The sequence below is a fragment of the Macaca fascicularis genome, chromosome 10 (assembly GCF_037993035.2).
Source record: "Macaca fascicularis isolate 582-1 chromosome 10, T2T-MFA8v1.1".
Classification (NCBI taxonomy): Eukaryota; Metazoa; Chordata; class Mammalia; order Primates; family Cercopithecidae; genus Macaca; species Macaca fascicularis.
Genome location: NC_088384.1, coordinates 99485912 through 99506350, shown reverse-complemented (window position 1 = coordinate 99506350; position 20439 = coordinate 99485912). Strand labels below are relative to the sequence as shown.

Genomic DNA, 20439 nt, shown 5'->3' with positions numbered 1-20439 from the left:
TCTTTCCTTCTCTCTTTCTTTCTTTATTTTGGTCTGCCTGTGTTATTTCAAATGACTTGTCTTAAAGTTCAGAAATTCTTTCTTCTGTTTGGTCTAGTGTGCTGTTGAAGCTCTCAAATATATTTTTTATTTCACTCATTAACTTCTTCAGCCACAGAATTTCTGTTAGGTTCTTTTTGATTATATCTATCTCTGTTGAATTTCTCATTCACACCATGAATTGTTTTCTTAATCTCATGGAATTGTATATCTGTATTCTATTGTATCTCATTTAATTTTCTTAAGATTATTATTTTGAATTCTTTTTCTGGTGTTTTTAATATTTCCTTATGATTGGAGACTGTCACTAGAGAACTACTGTGTTCATTTGGAGGTGCCATGAGTCCTTGGTTTTTCATGTTTGATGTGTCCCTACATCGATTTCTATGCATTTGGTAGAAAAGATGCCTCTTCCAATTTTAGCAAGTAGGTTTTGTAGGGAAAGTATTGTTAATATACATGGGATGTAAAGGAAAAGAAGTCATTATATGAAAAAGACACATGCACACATGTTTATCCAGCACAATTTGCAATAGCAAAGATGTGGAACCAACCTAAGTGCCCACCGAGGAAGGAGTGGATAAAGAAAGTGTGATATATCCTATAAAATACCACTCAGCCATCATAAGGAACAAAATAATGCATTTTGCAGCAACTTGGATGGAGTTGGGGGCCATTATTGAAAGTAACTCTGAAATGGAAAACCAAATACGGTATGTTCTTACTTATAAGTGGGAGCTAAGCTATGAGGACACAAAGACATACAGAGTGATATAGTGGACTCTGGGGACTCAGTTGGGGAGACTGGGAGGTGGGTGAAAGAAGACTTCATGTTGGATATGCTGTTCACTGTTCGGTTGATGAGTGCACTAAAATGTCAGCATTCACCACTAAAGAACTCATGCATATAACCAAAAGCCACCTGTACCCCCAAAACTATTGAAATTAAAAAAAATTACCAGGCATGGTGGTGTGTGCCTATAGTCCCAGCTACTCAGGAGACTGAGGTGAGAGGATTGCTTGGGCCTAGAAGTTCAAAGCTGCCGTGAGCTGAGATTGTGCCACTGCACTTCAGGCTGGACAACAGAGCAAGACCCTGTCTCAAAAAAAAAAAGTTTATCTGGAAGGATCATTGTGAGAGAAAGGCCTTGAAATATATGAGAAAAAAATGACTGGGGTGGGGAAGGTTAAATGTTATCTGTGTATTATAAAGTCATAATACTTACAAAAAATATACATGGGGTATTGGTTTCGTGGAGAGTACTGGTTTTGGTTTTAGGGGGATGCAGTACTGTAGTTCCTGCAAAAATCAGCTGGGCATGGTGGTGGGTACCTGTAGTCCCAGCTACTCGGGAGGCTGAGGCAGGAGAATTGCTTGAACCTGGGAGGCAGAGGTTGCAGTGAGCCGAGATCACACCACTACACTCCAGCTTGGGCAACGTAGCAAGACCCTGTCTCAAAAATAAATAAAAAAATAAATAAGAAAATAAATAAAATAAAAGGTATTGTGGTTTCCATGTAGTTTCTTCAGCTATAATATGCTCTAGTGGCATTTCCAAGTGTCTCAGGGGCTTAGGCTGACAGAGGCTGTGGTGGCAGTGGTGTGGCTTTACCGGGGGGTAGGCTTGCCAGGCTGTTTTTCAGGTCAGAGGCGCACGTGTGCACATTGCGTGTTGGCAAAGTTGAGGCTGGGGTTTGTGTTACGAGGCTATTACTCTAGTTGGGAATGTGTGCATGTGGTTGCATGGCTGGCCTGGGGCTGTGCCTGCCAGGAGCAGTCTGCGGGGCTGTTTCTCAGGCCCAGGACATAGGTGTACAGCTGTTCTACAGGCTTGGGGGCATGCATGCCGGGGGCAGACTGTGGGGCTGTTTCTCAGGCCTGGGATGCAACTACAAGGCTACTCGGCTGGCCTGGAGGGTGCCCACCAGGGGCTGCCCATATAGCTGTTTCTTGGACCTAGATATGATCACACAGCTACTTGGCTGGCCTGGGGCATGTGTGCTGGGGGAAGCCCATGGGGCTGTTTTTCAGGCCTGGGATGTGGGCTCATGGCTGTTTGGCCAGCCTGGGGTTTTGTCCAACAGGGATTGCCTGTAGGGTTGTTTCTCAGTTGCAGGGCATGGGCACACAGTTGCTGGGCTGACCTGGGGGCATATCTGCCAGGGGTAACCTGCAGGGATGTTTTTCAGGCCTTGATTGTGGGTGCCGGGTCATTGGGCAGGCCAGGGGCTTGTCTGCAGGGGATTGAGCATTGCAGATTGTTTCTCAAGCTGTGGGCACAGGCACACAGCTGCTCTGCCAGCCCAGGAGTGCTTCAGCTGTTTGGAGGCTTGAGGGCCTCTCCTGCTTGGGCACACAGCAGTTTGGCTGGCTCAAAGGCAGGTTTGCCCTGGGTAGGACTTCCAGACTGTTCCTCCCACTGGAGATGAGGGCCACAGGAGTTGGTTTCCCTGCTGTGCAGGGCCAGCCACAGCCAGTCCTGCCCCCAGGCTCTATGTTACTGCCCTTGTGTCAGCAACCACCGGCATGGGCTTGGTGGAATGCTGAAGTTGGTGCTGGAGAGGCGTAGTGGCTACTGACCCTCAGAGCAGGGTGCACTCTAGAAATGACTCTGGTCTCACGATGGGGCTGTGCTGCAGTAGCCTGGCCCAAGGGGGCGGATGGGGGTGGGGAGTGTGCACTGTCCTCTGGATCCAGGACAATGTGGCTGTGTGACCTCCTGCAGCTCTCTACACTGGGCTCAGGGCCTTCAAGGACTCTGGGATTCTCCAGCAGTGAGGACGGAGGGTGTTCGTAGTTGCAATGGGGGGTTCTGAGGGGGTTCTTCTGCTTACCTTTTCCCCTGCAGTGAGACGTCCTTTCTGACTCTGGGCAGATAGGATCCGGATGGGGGAGACGGGGCTGCAGAGGCCAGGTGCCTTCATGCTGGATGTCCAGCCCTCCTGGCCTTCCAGTCACAGCAGCTGCAGCTCCACTCCCCCTCTGCACTCGAGCCCTCTCCCTCCACCCTGCAGTCAAATCTGATCTGTGTATTCCTTGCCTTGGTCTGGTCTTGTGGGAGGGTGAACAGCAGGGTCTGCAGGCGGCCATCTTACTGACGCCACTCTCCCTTTTTTTTTTCTTTTTTTAAATGAGTTGTAGAAGTGTGTGTGTGTGTGTGTTTAAATATATTCTGAATACTGACATTTTGTCAGATATATATGTTTTGTGAATTTTTTTCTCAGTCTGAGAATGGCACATTAATTTTTTTTTTTTTTTTTTTTTTTGAGACAGAGTTTCACTCTTGTCGCCCAGGCTGGAGTGCAATGGCGTGATCTCGGCTTACTGCAACCTCTGCCTCCCAGGTTCAAGTGATTCTCCTGCCTCAGCCTCCCAAGTAGTTGGGGTTACAGGCGCCCGCCACCACGTCCAGCTAATTTTTTGGATTTTTGTAGAGATGGGTTTTCACCATGTTGGCCAGGCTGGTCTCAACCTCTTGATCTCAGATGATCCACCTGCCTCAGCCTCCCAAAGTGTTGGGATTACAGGTGTGAGCCACTGTGCTGAGCTTATTCATTTTCTTAAAGATGTCTCTTGACAAACTGAAGTTTTACATTTTGACAAAATGACTTTACACACTTTTTCTTTTATGGTTATTGCTTTCTTAGTACTGCCTGAGAAACTTGCTTAAGAAGCCTGGTCTCCAAGTTGAGAAGGAAGTTTCCTATCTTTTCTCCTAGGCGGAGAGTCACTTTTTTTTTTTTTCCATATTGAATTTCCAGTTTTCTCAGAACCATTGGTTGAAAACATTTCCTTCCTTCCTTCCTTCCTTCCTTCCTTCCTTCTTTTCTTCCTTCCTTCCTTCCTTCCTTCTTTCCTTCCTTCCTTCCTTCCTTCCTTCCTTCCTTCCTTCCTTCCTTCCTTCCATCCTTCCTTCCTTTCTTTCTTTCTCTTTCTTTCTTTCTCTTTCTTTCTTTCTTTCTTTCTTTCTTTCTTTCTTTCTTTCTTACTTTCTTTCTTTCTTTTTCTTTCTTTTCTTTTTCTCTTTCTCTTCTTTCCTTCCTTCCTTCTCTCTTTCTTTTTCTCTATCTTTCTCTCTCTCTTTCTTTCTTTCTCCCTCTCTCTTTCTTGCTTCTTTTTTTTTTTTTTTTTTTCCTGAGATAGAGTCTTGTTCTGTTGCCCAGGCTGCAGTATGGTGGCATGATCTCAGCTCTGCAACCTCGGCCCTCCGGGTTCAAGCGATTCTCCTGCCTCAGGAGCTTCTGAGTAGCTGGGACTATAGGCACCTGCCACCATGCCTGGCTAATTTTTGTATTTTTAATAGAGATGGGGGTTTCATCATGTTGGCCAGGGTGGTCTCAAACTCCTGACCTCAAATGATCTCCCAGCCTCGACCTCCCAAAGTGCTGGGATTAAAGGGGTGAGCCACTGCACCTGGCCTAAAAACATTTCCTTTCTTTATTGAATTGCTTTGGTGTTTTTATAAAAAAAAGTAAATCACCCTCTAAATGAGGATCTTCTCTGTTCTATTGCATTGATCTATTTATCTATCCTTATGACAGTAACCACAATGCCTTGATTACTGTAGCTTCCTTACAAGTCTTTAAATCCAGTTCTATTAGTCCTCCAAATTTGTCTTTCTTTTTCAATATTACTTTGGATACTTCCAGGTCTTTGTATTTTTATACATATTTTAGAACAAGTTTGTCAAATTCCATAAAATGGTCAGATTGGATTACGGTTGGGATGACATTAAATGTATAGATCAATTTTGGGACTAATTGACATCTTAAAAGCATTGAATATTCCAATCGATGCATTTAGTTTATCTCTGCATTTATTCAACCCTTTAAAAATTTCTCTCAGTAAGATTGTGTGGTTTTTAATGTAGACATTTTTAATGAAGAGGTTTTAAACGTAAAGGCAATGTCTTTTGTTAAATTTATTCCTAAGCATTTCATGTTTTTTGGCATTCCAGTATATAAAATTGTTTTTCTAATTCCATTTTCTAATGTTTCACTGCCAGAACAGAAAAATACAATTGATTTTGGTGCATTGCCTTTGTGTCTACAAATTTGCTAGTTTATGTGTTAGTTCCAGCAGATGTTTTATAGATTCTGTAAGATTTTCTTTGTAAACAATCATTTCATTTGTGAATAAAGACAATTTACTTCTTTTTTTCCAATCCCAATGTCTTTACTTGCCTTACCTCATGGGCTAGAATCTGTGATACCATGTTGAACAGAAGTGGTGAAAATGGATATTCTTGCCTTCTTTCCAATCTTAGAGGGAAACTATTCAATATTCAACTACTGCTGGGTATGGTGGCCCACACCTGTAATCCCAGCACTTTGAGAGGCCCAGGTAGGAGGATCGCTTGAGCCCAGGAGTTTGAGACCAGCCTGGACAAAATAACGAAAATCTATCTCTACAAAAAGTCAAAAAATTAACTCGGTGTGGTGGCACATGCCTATAGTCCTAGCTACTTGGGAGGCAGAGGTGGGAGGATCACTCCAGCCTAGGAGGTTGAGGCTGCAGTGAGCTGTGATTGTGCCACTGCACTCCAGCCTGGGTGACAGAGCCAGATCCTGTCTTAATTAAAAAAAAAAAAAAATTAAACGACTAAGTATCATATTAACTGTAGGCTTCTTGAAGATATCATTAATTAGATTGTGGAAGTTCCCTTTTAATTCTGGTTTGCTAAAAGTTATTTCCTTTTTTTTGTTTTATTTTTGAATAACTGACTTTTGTTTTTTTAAAAAAATGGTTTTCTTGCTTTCTTTCAATGAGTAATTTCTTTTTTTAGACAGTTAATATGGCTGATTACATTGTTTGACTTTTTGTGAGTTAAATCAACCTTGGATTCCTGAGATATGTCCAATTTGGTCTCTCTTTCTTTCTTTCTTTCTTTCTTTTTTCATATTGCTGGATTCTATTTTTGATATTTTGTGAAGGAGTTTTGCATTAATGTTCAAAAAGAATATAGGTCTGGAATTTTTTTTTGTGTGTGTGTATGTGATTTCTTTGTTAGGTTTGTCCTCAGAATTCTGCTGGCCTCGTAAGATGAGTTCTTAATTGTTCTTTCCATTTTGTGAGTTTGTGAGTGTGTGTGTCAATTCCTCCTTTTTTTTTGTGAGATACAGTCTCACTCTGTCACCCAGGCTGGAGTGCAGTGGTGCAATCTCGGCCCACCGCAACCTCCACCTCCTGGGTACAAGCAATTCTCCTGCCTCAGCCTTCCGAGTAGTGCTGGGATTACTGGCATGAGCCACTATGCCTGACTGAGTTTATTAATTTTACTGGTCTTTAAAAAAAGAAAAAACAATTTTTGGCTTTGTTAATTTTCTTTTACTGTTTATTTTCTATTTTGTTGACTTTTGCTCTTATTTTTTATTTTTTATAAGACAGGAAGGGTCTTGCTCTGTTACTCAGGCTGGAGTGCAGTTGTACAATCATAGCTCATTGCAGCTTTAAACTCACGGATGTAAGTGATCCTCCTGCCTATATTCTGCTTACAGGAAACCTGCTTCACCTATAGGCCCACATAAACTGAAAGTGAGGAGATGGTAAAAGATACCCGTGAAACTGCGAACCAAAAAAAAAAAAAAAAAAAAAAAAAGTCAGGAATAGCTGTGCTTATGTCAGATAAAACAGACTACAAATGAAAGACTGTGAAAAGAGACAAAGTCACTACATAAAGGTGTCAATTCAGAAAGAGGACATAATAATTATAAATATCTGTGCACCAAACACCCAAGCTCCCAAGTACGTAAACCAAATATTCATAGACCCAAAGGAAGAGATAGCAGTAAAATAATAGTAGGGGACTTCAACACCTCACTGTCAGTGATGGATATCTAGACAGGAAATCAAAGAAGGACATTGGAGTTTAACTACACATTAGACAAAATAGGCTTCACTGACATTTACAGAATATTTCATCCCAGTTCTGCAGAGTACACATTCTTAGACATTTTTTTTGAGATAGAACCTCACTCTGCCATCCAGGCTGGAATGCAGGGACACAGTCTTGATTCACTGCAACCTTTGCCTCCCGGGCTCAAGCAATTCTCATGCCTCAGCCTCCGAGTAGCTGGGATTACAGGAACCTGCTACTGTGCTCAGCTAAGTTTTGCATTTTCAGTAGAGACAGGATTTTGCTATGTTGCCCAGACTGGTCTTGAACTCCTGACCTCAAGTGATCAAAAATACAAAAATGAGCAGGACATGGTAGCGTGCCCCTGTAGTCCCAGCTACTTGGGAGGCTGAGATGGGATGATCACTTGAACGTGGGAAGTGGAGGTTGTAGTGAGCCAAGATCGTGCCATTGCACTCCAGTCTGGGTGGCAGAGGGAGACCTTGTCTTAAAAAAACAGAAACAAAAAAACCCAAAAAACAAAACCATATATGCATGGACATAGAGAATAGAATAATAGATGATGGAATCTCAGAAAAATGGGAGGGTGGGAGAGGGGTGAGGGATGAGAAATTACCTATTGGGTACAATATACATGACTTGGGTGATGTAATCCCAAAGTGCTGGGATTATAGGCATATGCCACTGTGCCTGGCCTGCAGAATACACATTCTTTTTATCAGCACATGGAATATTTTAATTCATTGTTTTTAATCTAAAATTTTTTATTTTTATAGATTTAGAGGGCATGAGTGCAGTTTTGTGACATGGCTAGATTGTGTAGTGGTGAAGTCTCAGCTTTTAATGTAACCATCACTCAAGTCATGTACATTGTACCCAGTAGGTAATTTCTCATCCCTCACACCCCCACCCCGACCTTTCTGAGATTCCATTATCTATTATTCTACTCTCTATGTCCATGTGTACACTTTTTTTTTTTTTTTTGAGTCAGGGTCTCCCTCTGTCACCCAGGCTGGAGTACAGTGGCACGATCTTGGCTCACTGCAACCTCTGCCTCCTGGGCTCAAGTGATCCTCCTACCTCAGTCTTCCAAGTAGCTGGAACTACAGGGATGTGCCACCTTCCCCGGCTCATTTGTGTATTTTTTTGTACAGATGGGATTTCAACATGTTGCCCAGGCTGGTCTCCAACTCTTGAGCTCGAGTAATCCACCTGCCTTGGCCTCCCAGAGTGCTGGGATTACAGGCATGAGCCACTCCACTGGCCTAATGTTGAGTACTTTAAAATATGTTTGCTGGCCATTTGCACGTCTTCTTTTTTATTTTTATTTTTTAATTTTTGAGATAAAGTCTTGCTCTGTTGCCACAGGCTGGAGTACAGTGGTATGATTATAGCCCACTGCAACCTTCTGGGCTCAAGCCATCCTCTCACTTCAGCCTCCTGAGTAGCTGTGACTACAGGCATGCACCACCATACCTGATTAACTTAATTTTTTTTTTTTTTTTGGGTAGAGATGAGGTCTTGCTATGTTTCTCAGGCTGGTCTTGAACTCCTGGACTCAAGTGATCCTCCCACCTTGGCCTCCCAAAGTGCTGGGATTACAGGCATGAGCCACTGTGCTCAACCTGTATGTCTTCTTTTAAAAAGTATCTGTTTATATCCTTCACACACTTTTTAATGGGGTTATTTTGTTGCTGTTGAGTTATTTGAGGTCCCTGTAGATTCTGGATATTAGTCCTTTGTTGGATGCATAGTTTGCAAATAATTTCTCCCTTTCTCTAGTTTGGCCATTCTGTTGGTTGTTGGTTGCTTCTTTTTTACTTTTTATTTATTTTTATTTTTTATTTGAGATAGAGTCTCTCTCAGTTGCCCAGGCTGGAGTGCAATGGCATGGTCTTGGCTCACTGTGACCTCTGCCTCCTGGCTTCAAGCGATTCTCCCGCCTCAGCCTCCTGAATAGCTGGGATTACAGGTGTGCACCACCACACCCAGCTAATTTTTGTATTTTTAGTAGAGACGGGGTTTCACTATGTTGGCCATGCTGGTCTGGAACTCCTGACCTCATGATCCTCCCACCTTGGCCTGGGATTACAGGTGTGAGCCACTGTGCCCAGCCTCTGTTGATTGCTTCTTTTGCTGTGCAGAAGATTTTTAGTTTGATATAATTCCATTTGTCTATTTTTGTTTTTGTTGCATATGCTGTTGAGGTCTTGGTTATAAATTCTTTGCCTAGGCAAATGTCTAGAAGAGTTTTTCCTAGATTTTCTTCTAGAATTTTTGTAGTTTCAGGTCTTACATTTAATCCTTTAATCTGTCTTGGTTAATTTTTGTCTATGGTGAGAGATATGGGACCAGTTTCATTCTCCTGCTTATGGCTATCTAATTTTTCCAGCACCATTTTCTGAATAAGGTGTCCTTTCCTCAATGTACGTTTTTGTTGATTCTGTTGAAGGTAAGTTATCAGCAGTATGTGGCTTTATTTCTGGGTTCTCTTTTCTATTTCATTGGTCAATGTATCTATTTTTATGCCAGTACCATACTGTTTTGGTTACTGTAGCCTTGTTGTATAATTTAAAGCCAGATAGTGTTATTTTTTTGCTTAGGATTGCTTTGGCTATTTGGACTCTTTTTTTGGATCTGTATGGATTTTAACATTGTTTATTCTAATTCTGTGAAAAATAATGTTGGCATTTTGATAGGAATTGCATTGAGTCTGTTGATTGCTTTGGGCAGTATGGTAATTTTAATGATACTGATTCTTTCAATCCATGAGCATGGGGTATTTTTCTATTTGTTTGTGTCATCTATAATTTCTTTCATCAGTGTTTTATAGTTTTTTGAATAGAGATAGAGATATTTAACCTCCTTAGTAAAATGTATTCCTAAGTATTATTTTTGTAGTTATTGTAAATGGGCTTGACTTCTTGATTTGGTTATCTGCTTGATCACTATTGGTATATAGAAATACTACTGGCTTTTATATGTTGCTTTTGTATACTAAAACTTCACTGAACTCATTTATCAAATCTAGGAATGTCTTGGAGGAGTCTTTAAGGTTTTCTAGGTATAAGATCATATAATCAGCAAACAGATAATTTGATTTCCTATCTTCCAGTTTTGATGCCTCTTATTTCTCTTGCCTGCTCTGGCTAGGAAATCCAGATGTTGAATAAGAGTGTGAAAGTAGACATCCTTGTCTCATTTCGGTTCTTAGGGGGAACATTTCCGCATTCAGTATAATGTTGACTGTGGGTTTGTTTTATATGGCTTTTATTATTTTGAGGTATGTTTCTTCTATGCCTAGTTTGTTGAGGGTTTTTATCATGAAGGACTGATGACTCTTATCAAATGCTTCTTCTGTATTTATTGACATAATAGTCTGGTTTTTGTTTTTAATCCTATTTATGTGGTCAGTCACATTTACTGATTTGCATGTATTGAGCCATCTTTGCATTCCTGCTATAAAACCCACTTGCTCTTGGTGCATTATCTTTTTGATGTGCTGTTGAATTTGGTTGCTAATACTTTGTGAAGGATTTTTGTGTCTGTGTCCATCAAGGATATTGATCTGTAGTTTTCCTTTTTTTGTTGTGTCCTTGCCTGGCTTTGGTATCAGAGTGACAATAACTTTGTAGAATGAGTTATGGAGGGTTCCCCCCTTCTGTTTTTTGGAGTAGTTTCAGTAGAATTGGTACTAGTTCTTCTTTGTACATCTGGTAGAATTATTGGTCTGCGAATCCATACAGTCCTGGTTTTTTTTTGTTTTTGTTTTTTTTTTCTGGTGAGGAGAGATTTTTTTTTTTTTTTTTTTTTGGAGACAGAGGGTCTTGTTCTGCCACCCAGGGTGGAGTGCAGTAACGTATTCATAGTTCAAGGTGGCCTCAAACTCCTGGGCTTGAGCTCAGGCTACTGAGTAGCTGGGACTGCATGTGTGCTCCATGCATGTGTGTGTTGTTTCTTGTGCATGAATGTCTGTTTCTTTGCATTGAAGGATTAGTTATCTATTCCAGTCTTCTCTGTCTGACTTGTTTTGTTTTTTGGGGAGGATATGTTTGCTTAGAGAGTCTTTGTAATTTACCTGTTAATTATGTTTCTTTTGTTTTTCCCTCTAGGTCACTGCCTCCTTTTTGGCACTAGATGGCGCCTTAAACTCAAGTTTGCCTCAGTTGTAGTAAATCAGATTGCTGCCTGTTCCCAAACGGGGGAGGCTCCACAACGGATAGCCTGGCAGCGTGGGAAGCTTTCTAGGGGTTTGCGAATGGGGAACCTGTGAAACGAACCTCCTCCCATGCGGTGATGATGAACAGCCACTCTGATTTGGCATCCTCTTTGGCCAACGTCCAGAGCAGAGTTTTCTAGGATAGTTAAGAGGCTGGGGATAGTTAAGTCCTACCTTTCCCATTTGTCTCTGACTGTCCTCAGGACATTTCTCTTTCTAGGCACTCTCAATGCTTCCCGTGACTTGAGGCAGAGGCAGATCTCCTGCCAAATAACTCAGGGTGGTAGGGAAATAGATTGAACGCCTCAATCTTACTGCTCCCAGTGTAGAAGCTGTGAGTCAGGGGAAGATTTCCATGTGTTTGGTGCTGGGCAGATTGGAGGGCAGAGCATTATGGATATGGAAGTCTGATGATCCTCTGACTGTTGGCTTAGAGTTTTTTCACTTCTTTATAGTCCCAGGAACTGTCTCATCCTCATATTTGAGTTATGGTATATTGCTGGTGATAATCTTGGTGCTATATACTTGTTTTTGGTTTTCTGTGGGGGATGGGGATTGAAGACAGCTTGCTTCTGCACTGCCATTTTGGAATTGGGAGTCCAGGTTTTGTCAATTTTTGCTTCATGCATTTTGAAGCTCTATCATTAGATGCAATTCTGTTCTCTTGATGAAAATGGACCATTTTACCATCATGAAATGTTCCTTTTTATCTCTGTCTTAAAATCTACTCCATTTGAAATTAACCTAGCCCTTATTCTAGCTTTCTTATTCCCTGATTGGATGCTGTATAATGTATCTTTTTTCATCTATTTCCTTTCAGCTATCTGTATTGTAACATTTAAAGTGTATCTCTTGTAGTTGGGATACAGATTCTCCTTGTTATTTTTTAAAATCCTACCTTCTCTGCTTTTTAGTTGGAGTGTTTAGTCCATTTATAGATAATGTAATTATGGATATAATTTGATATAGGTCTACCATTTTATTACTTGTTTTATATATACTTTTTTTCTCTCTTCATCTTTTTTTGCCTTCTTATGGGTTAGAACTCCATTTTAATTAGTTAATTGGCATTTTAGCTACACCTCTTTATGTGTTTTAAAGTGGTTGTTTAGTGATTACAATATTCATTCTTAACTTACAGTCTACATTCTACTTAGATCTAAATATTTTACCCACTTCACGCAAAATTTAAGAGCCTTACAACATACACATCAATTTACCCCCAACCTTTATGCTATATTTTCATACATATTATGTATAAATACATTAAAATTCCCACAATACAATGTTATAATTTTTGTTTTAAAGAGTTAGAAGCATTTAGAAATTAAGGAGAATGTAATGTTTTATATTCACTAAATTAGTCTGTTGTCACACTGCTATAAAGAACTACCGGACACTGGGTAATTTATAAAGAAAACAGGTTTAACTGACTCACAGTTCTGCAGGCTGTACAGGAGGCATGGCTGGGGAGGCCTCAGGAAACTGACAGTCGTGGTGGAAGATGAAGAGGAAGGAGGCACATCTTACATGACTAGAGCAGGGGGAAGAGAGGGAAGGGGCAGGTGCTACACACTGTTGAACAACCAGATCTCATGAGAACTCATTCACTATCATGAGAACAGCAAGGGGGAAGTCTGCCCTCATGATCCAATCACCTCTAACAGGCCCCTCTTCCAACATTGGGGATTATAATTTGACATGAGATTTGGGCAGGGACACAGACCCAAACCATATCACTCAGCAACATGTTTAACATTTTCAGATGTGGAGAAAAAAATGACCCCATCTTGGATGTTGATCTTCCATGTTGACTTCTGCTTAACCCCAGTTCTGGGAATGCCTGCAAAATTTCTACTTTACTTACTATTCCTAGTATAGCAACAGGTCTCTCTTGATGTTACTGCAGAAAGTATGGGCTATGATGCCTATAGTGTTCTTGCCTTTCTGGAGGGTACTTTAATTGTCTCTATAGAGCACATACACTCTTGCCCTCTGGTATAAAAGCCCTGGGTCTGGGGAGTAACAGTGCAGAAATCTATTTTTCTTGCTGCCACCCAAGACTATGCTTCTGTCTATAAGTTCCTACTGACAAACTGGATTTGTCAACCTCATTCTTTGGCTTCTTGGCTCCTTCTGTATTTGGGTGTCACTTTGCATAGGTGGCCTTTTCACAAAACACCAGGGATTTCACTACTTCTTAAAGATATATGAGTTTCCATCTGTGTCACTTCCCTTCATTTGATGAACTTCATTTAGTGTTTCTTGTAGTGCAGGTCTGCTGAGTGAAGTCTCTTAGTTTTCATTCATTTGAAAATGTTTTTGTTTCATCTTCATTGTGGTGGACAGAACTTGAGTGACCCCCAGTAATCCCCACCTTCTGGTATTCACATCCTTGTATAATCTCCTCTCCTTGAGTGTGGGTGGGACTTGTGAATTGCTTCTAAACAATAGAATATGGCAAAAGTGATAGGTTGCCACTGCCATAATATGGTACATTATAGAAGACTCTGTCTTGCTAGCTGACTCTAGAGTCTCTTTTACTTACTGGCTGTGAGCATGGAGGCTTGCAAAAACTTATCTGAGCCCACCAGGCAAGAAATTTCAGGCAACATCTAGTTGCTCAGCATGGCCTCAGTCTTACAGTCTCAAAGAAATAAATTCTGCCACTAACCTGAGTGAGCTTAGAAGACGATTCATTGTCAGTTCAGCTTCCAGGTGAGAACAGATTCCTGGCTCTGACTTCTAATGTAGAGAAACTGTGAGATAATGTGCATATTTAAAAACCACTAGGTTGTGGTAATTGTTGCATAGCAACACATTCATCTTAAGGTATATTTTCGTGGATATAGAATTCTGGGTTGACAATTTGTTTTACTTTTCTTTTTTTTTTTGGATATAGGGTTTCACTTTGTCACCCAGGCTGGAGTGCAGTGGTGTGATCATGGCTCACTGCAGCCTCAACTTCCTGGGCTCAAGTGATCCTAACCGCCTCACCTCCCAAATTGCTGGGACTACAGGTGTGCACCACCATGCTGGCTAATTTTTGTGTTTTTTTCTGTTGAAGCGGGGTTTCACCATGTTGCCTGGGCTTAAAGTTGTTTTTCTGTTGTCTTTTGTTCTCTATTATTTCTGATGTGAAGTCAGAAGTCATTCAAATCATTGTTCCCCGTTATGTATTGTGTAAATTTTCTCTGGCTGATATCATGATATTTTCTTTATCTTTGGTTTTCAGCAGTTTGGTCTGATGTATTTATATGTGGTTTTCTTTGTATTTTTTTCCTGCTTGGGGTTTGTTGAATTTCTTGAATCTATAAATTTATAACTTGCACTAAAAATATGATCATTATTTCTTCACAAAACTTTTTTTTTTTTTTTTTTTTTTTTTTGAGATGGAATTTCACTCTTTTTGCCCAAGCTAAAGTTCAGGGGCATGATCTTGGCTCACTGCAACTTCCGCATCCTGGGTTCAAGAGATTCTCCTGCCTCAGCCTCCCAAGTAGCTGAGATTGGGATTACGGCATGCACCACCATGCTCGGCTAATTTTTTATATTTTTAGTAGAGATGGCATTTCACCATGTTGGTCAGACTGGTCTCGAACTCCTGACCTCAGGTGATCTACCCGCCTTGGCCTCCCAAAGTGCTGGGAATATAGGCGTGAGCCACTGGGCCTAGCCTACAACTTTTTTGTCCTAATCTTTTCTTGCCTTCAAGTACTCCAATGATACAAAGTTAAAACTTTTGATATTGCTCCATAGGTCATTGAAATTTCACCATTTTTTATTTTTCTATTCTTCAGCTAGGATATTTCGTTTTTAAAAAATTTAAAAATTATTTTATAATGCTTCCCGAATTTGCATATCATCCTTGTGCAGGGCCATGCTAATCTTCTCTGTATCGTTCCAATTTTAGTATATGTACTGCTGAAGTGAGGACAGGTAGGATACTTCTATTGACCTATCTTCAAGTTTGTTGACTCTCTGTCACCTCTTGTCTCTTGTTAAGCCTATCCAGTGACCTTTAAAAAATCCAGATACTGAATTTTTAAATTCTAGCATGTTCATTTGATTCTTTTCTGTAGTTTCTATTTATCTGTTGAAATTTCCTATTTATTCATTTATTTGAAGTATATTTTCAGTCCTTGAGTATCGTTATAATGGTTGCTTTAAAGTTATTTTATACTGGTTGGAATTTCTGAGATGCAGACGCTAAGTCAGAATTAGAAATACAAAAGATTTATTGTGGAGTGACACCTGTGAAAGAAAATGGGAAGAAGCAGGATTTAAGCAGGGGAGCTGTCACCTCACGATGAATTCGTAATACTATTTCTGCCAGCCTGACAGGGGAGCTCTGGAGCAACAATTGCCTACTAAGGGAATTCCCCCATTGGGCAGAATTGTCTAAGCCTTGGATACTGCCTTGCTTAGGCATTGACTGGAAGCCAGCCAGAGAAGATGGGACTAAAAAAATCTGTGCTGTTCTTTTAGCCTTAGCTGGTATAGTAGCTTTAAAATATATGAATTTGGCTGGGATGAACTACATTTTACAAACTTCTTCACCTATACGTTTCTTGGTTTTTTTTTTTTTTTGAGAAGGAGTCTCACTCTGTTGCCCAGGCTGGAGTGCAGTGGTGTGATCTCGACTCACTGCAACCTCCGCCTCCCGGGTTCAAGCGATTCTCCTGCCTCAGCCTCCTAAGTAGCTGGGATTATAGGCACATGCCACCACGCCCAGCTAATTTTTGTATTTTTAGTAGAGACGGGATTTCATTGTGTTGGCCAGGATGGTCTTGATCTCCTGACCTCAACATCTACCCGCCTTAGCCTTCCAAAGTGCTAAGATTATAGGCATGAACCACTGCACCCGGCCAAGAGAGGTTCTTGTGGGAGATTTGGAGGGCCGAAGTGAAGCAGCAACCATATTTTTGTTCACATAGGCTATTTCTTATCTTCAGGTATACCTTTGAGTTCTTGCATATCCTTGTGTGAATTTCTTCCATTCTATTATGTGAGTAATTTCTTGGCCAGGCAGCCCTTGTGTCTCTATGGATTGAACAGGCTATTCAGGTACTTCCTCAGCTCAGGAAAATTTTCTTCTGACATATATTTAATTGTTGCCTCTTTTCCTTCCTTTTTTGTCTCCACCTGGAACTTCTGTTCTTTACATGTTAGGACTCCTGGATCTTTCGTCTAAATCTTTTATATTTTCCAGTATGACTTTTATCTCATTATCTTTCTTCTCTACACTTTAAGATTTTTTTTTATACTTAATCTTCCAGGTTTCCAGTTCAGGGCTCAATGATGATATCCCCTCCTTAAATTTATTTACTATTTCTTTTTTAAAAATCTCAAAGTTCTTTTATTTTCTTTTAAAAATAGAAAAAGAGATGGGGTCTTGCTATGTTGATAGGCTGGTCTCGAACTCCTGTCCTCAAGTGATCCTCCCATCTGTCTCAAAAAGTGCTAGGATTATAGGCATGAGCCACTGCCCTTAGCCAAAACTCAAAGTTCTTGTTTTAAGCTTCAAAAGTTCTTTTCTTTTGTGATGCATGTGGATCTTAAAGCTTACTATCATTTTTTTTGCAAATGCAGATGTTAATTTGTCCCTTCAAGCTCCAGTTCTAGTCAGCAAACATGCGATATGATTGTTCTACCTCATTCTCCTCTGGAGGTCCCTTTGTTGAGCCGTTGTCTTTTGGTGTCTGTTTCTTTGGGTGTAGATCTGGCTGAGAAGTGTCCTTAAAGATGAGCAGGAATGAAGGGTCTCAGACCCTGAGGACTTGTGGTTCATGAAAGGCTGTCAGCCTCCTGCCAAGGCATCCACAGGAGGCTTCGCTGCTCGCTGCTCTCTCTGGACTTCCTCAGACTTGTGAGTGGGTAATCCAACCCATGCTAGCAACTTTCTGAATTAGTAAAGGTCAAGAAGGCTCAGTAGTCTCCTGCAGGGTCTAAGGAGCCTGAAAACGCAACTTTTCCCTGAAATGGCCACTTTTTACCCTTACCGTTTTATTGCTCATGAGTTAATTGTCTAAGAGGAAGGAAACCCCCATAGCAGTGATTTTTGCAGGAATCAGGTCTTGCTCACGAAAGACAGTAGCCTGGAATTGGAATCAGGGAAGGAAAGGGCGTTCATTCAGGCTCCACTCTCCTCAGGATCCCCTTGTCAAGGTATAATTTCCAAAATATTGAAAACTCAACTTTCCATATGGTGAGCATGGGTTGTAGATTCAATTAACTCATTAATGTGTGAACCAGCCCAACATGGTAAGAAGAGTTCAACAAAAGTATAGGAGAGGCTGGGCATGGTGGCTGAAGCCTGTAATCCCAAAACTTTGGAAGGCCAAGGTGGGCAGATCACTTGAGGTCAGGAGTTCGAGACCAGCCTGGCCAACATAGCAAGACCTTGTCTCTACTAAAAATACAAAAATAGCTGGGCATGGTGGCAGGTACTGTAGTCCCAGCTACTCAGGGGACTGAGACACAAGAATAGCTTGAACCTGGGAGGTGGAGGTTGCAGTGAGCCGAGATTGCACCACTGCACTCCAGCCTGGGTGACAGAGCGAGACTCTGTCTCAAAAAAATAAAAAATAAAAAAAAACCCCAAAAAACAGTGTAGGAGAGATAGAAATATTTAGAGTCACTTGTCTTAGTTCATTTTCTGTTGCTTATGACAGAATACCTGAAACTGGGTAATTTATAAAGAAAAGAAATTTGTTTCTTACAGTTATGGAGGTTGAGAAGTCCAAGGTAGAGGGACCACATCTGCTGAGGGCCTTTTTGCTGGTGGGGACTCTCTGCAGAGCCTCGGGGTGGCACAGGACATCACATGGTGAGGAGGCTGAGCGTGGCAGCTCAGGTCTGTTTTCCTTTTCTTAGAAAGCCACAAGGCCCACTCCCGTGGTAACCCATTCATCCTTGAATGGATTAATCTGTTAATGAAGGCAGTGTCTCACAACCCAATTCTCATAAAGGCATCTCCTCCCAGTACTGCCACATTGGAGATTACATTTCAACATGAGTTTTGGAGAAGACAAATATTCAAACCATGGTATCACTTAAATGAAAGAATGTGGCCAGGCGCAGTGGCTCATGCCTGTAAATCCAGCATTTTGGGAGGCCAAGGCGGGTGGATCACCTGAGGTCAGGAGATTGAGACTATCCTGGCCAACATGGTGAAACCCTGTCTCTACTAAAAATACAAAAATTAGCCAGGCATGGTGGTGGGTGCCTGTAATCCCAGCTACTTAGGAGGCTGAAGCAGGAGAATCGCTTGAACCTGGGAGGTGGAGGTTGCAGTGAGCCGAGATCGAGCCACTGCACTCCAGCCTGGGCGACAGAGTGAGACTCCATCTCAAAAAATAAAAAAATAAAAATAAAAAAAAAGAGAGAAAGAATGTTGGAATAAGACTGCTAAAGTACGTACAGAAGAAATCCATAAACTTTGGATTATGATCTTTTCATTTGCATCTCTACAGGATAAAGTTTATTGGTTGCTATTGGTTTTCTATGGATTAACACTTTTCTTTTTCAGAGTTGTAAGCTCCCCTAATCAATAGTAAATAAGTCAAACCACAGTATACACCCCTAAAGCAGTGCCATCCAATAGACATGTAATGTGAGCCTCAAATGCAATCAATCATTGTACTTAATTTAACTAAATGTATTCAAATAGTATCATTTAGACATGTGTTGTGGGGCCGGGTGAGGTGACTCAGCATTTTGGGAGGTTGAGGCAGGCGGAGTACTTGAGGTCAGGAGCTCGACACCAGCCTGGCCAACATGGTGAAACCCCGTCTCTACTAAAAATACAAAAATTAGCTGGGCATGGTGGTGCTCATCTGTAATTCCAGCTACTTAGGAGGCTGAGGCAGAATTGCTTGAACCCAGGAGGCAGAGGCTGCAGTGAGCCGAGATGGCTCCACTGCACTCCAGCCTGGGTGACAGAGAGAGACTCCGTCTCAAACAAAACAACAAAATAAAACAAAAAACATGTGTTGTGGGTTTAATTGTGTTTCCCCAGAATACATGTTAAAATCCTCACCCTCAGTACTTTAGAATATGACCTTATTTGGAAATAGGGTTGTTGCAAATGTAATTAGTTAAGATCAGGTCATACTGGAGTAGGATGGGCACTTTATCTACTATGACGGGAATCCTTCTAAGACGATGCTATGTGACAGCACAGGGAGAGCAACAAGCAACGACAGAGGCACGTGTGAGGCAGCTACAAGTCAAGGAACGCCAAGAATTGATGGCCACCATCAGAAGCTAGGAATAGGCAGGCAACGGTTCCCCCTTCTAGGTTTCAGAGGGAGCATGGGTTTGCTGGCGCCTTGATTTTGGATTTCTAGCTTCCAGAGTTGTGTGACAATAAATTTCTGCTGTTTTAAGCCACCCTGTTTGTGCTACTTTGTTATGACAACCCTAGAAATATGTAATGTAAGAATTATTAATGAAATTCTTTTTTGAGGCAGGTCTCATTCTGTTGCCCAGGCTGGAGTGCAGTGGAGTGATGATGGGTCACTGTAGCCTCCACCACCTGGGCTCAAGCCATCCTCCCACCTCAGCCTCCTAAGTAGCTGGGACTACAGGCATGCACCACCATGTCTAGCTAATTTTTAAAGTAAATTTTTGTAGAGACAGGGCCTTGCACTATTGCCAGGCTACTCTCATGCTCCTGGGCTCAAGTGATCCTCCCACCTCGGCCTCCCAAAGTGCCAGGATTACAGGCATGAGCCACTGTACCTGGCCTTAATGAAATATTTAACATTTTTTTTCTTACTAAGTATTTGAAATCAAGTGTGTATTTTATACCTAACAGCACAGCTCGATTTTGACTACCCATGTTTTATGTTTAGTAACTGTGCGTGGCTGGTGGCTACCGTATTGGACAGCTCAGTTCCTGGAGAATCAGATAAGGGGAGAGGCATCTGACTTGCAACATGCAGCACTGAAGGATACACGGTAATTTCTTTGCACCATTTCAAGTGTTGGCTGCTTTTCCTTCATGTCATCCTCTGCTCATGACAGCTCTGAGACTGAAGGTAGAAACTGATAAAGGAGAGGCTAATAAAGAGGTGACAGCGTGATAAAGGCTCTGAAAGAGTAGGGCTATCTGAGGTTTTGAGCTCAGGGGCCACGATCTCCACTTGCCTACAAGATACCTGCTTAGCCAGGCGGGGTGGCTCATGCCTGCAATCACAGCACTTTGGGAGGCCGAGGTGGGTGGATCACCTGAGGCCAGGAGTTCGAGACCAGCCTGGCAAACATGGCGAAACCCTGTCTCTACTAAAATTACAAAAATTAGCTGGGTGTGGTGGCAGG

At 41.6% G+C, this 20439-nt stretch overlaps 1 non-coding gene across 1 annotated transcript; it reads right to left on the bottom strand.

The window, feature by feature from the left end:
- Positions 1-14946: 14946 nt before the first annotated feature.
- LOC123567411 (U6 spliceosomal RNA) lies at positions 14947-15052 on the bottom strand. The gene has a single exon (XR_006690320.1). It is a non-coding gene; the product is annotated as a U6 spliceosomal RNA (small nuclear RNA).
- Positions 15053-20439: the final 5387 nt, after the last annotated feature.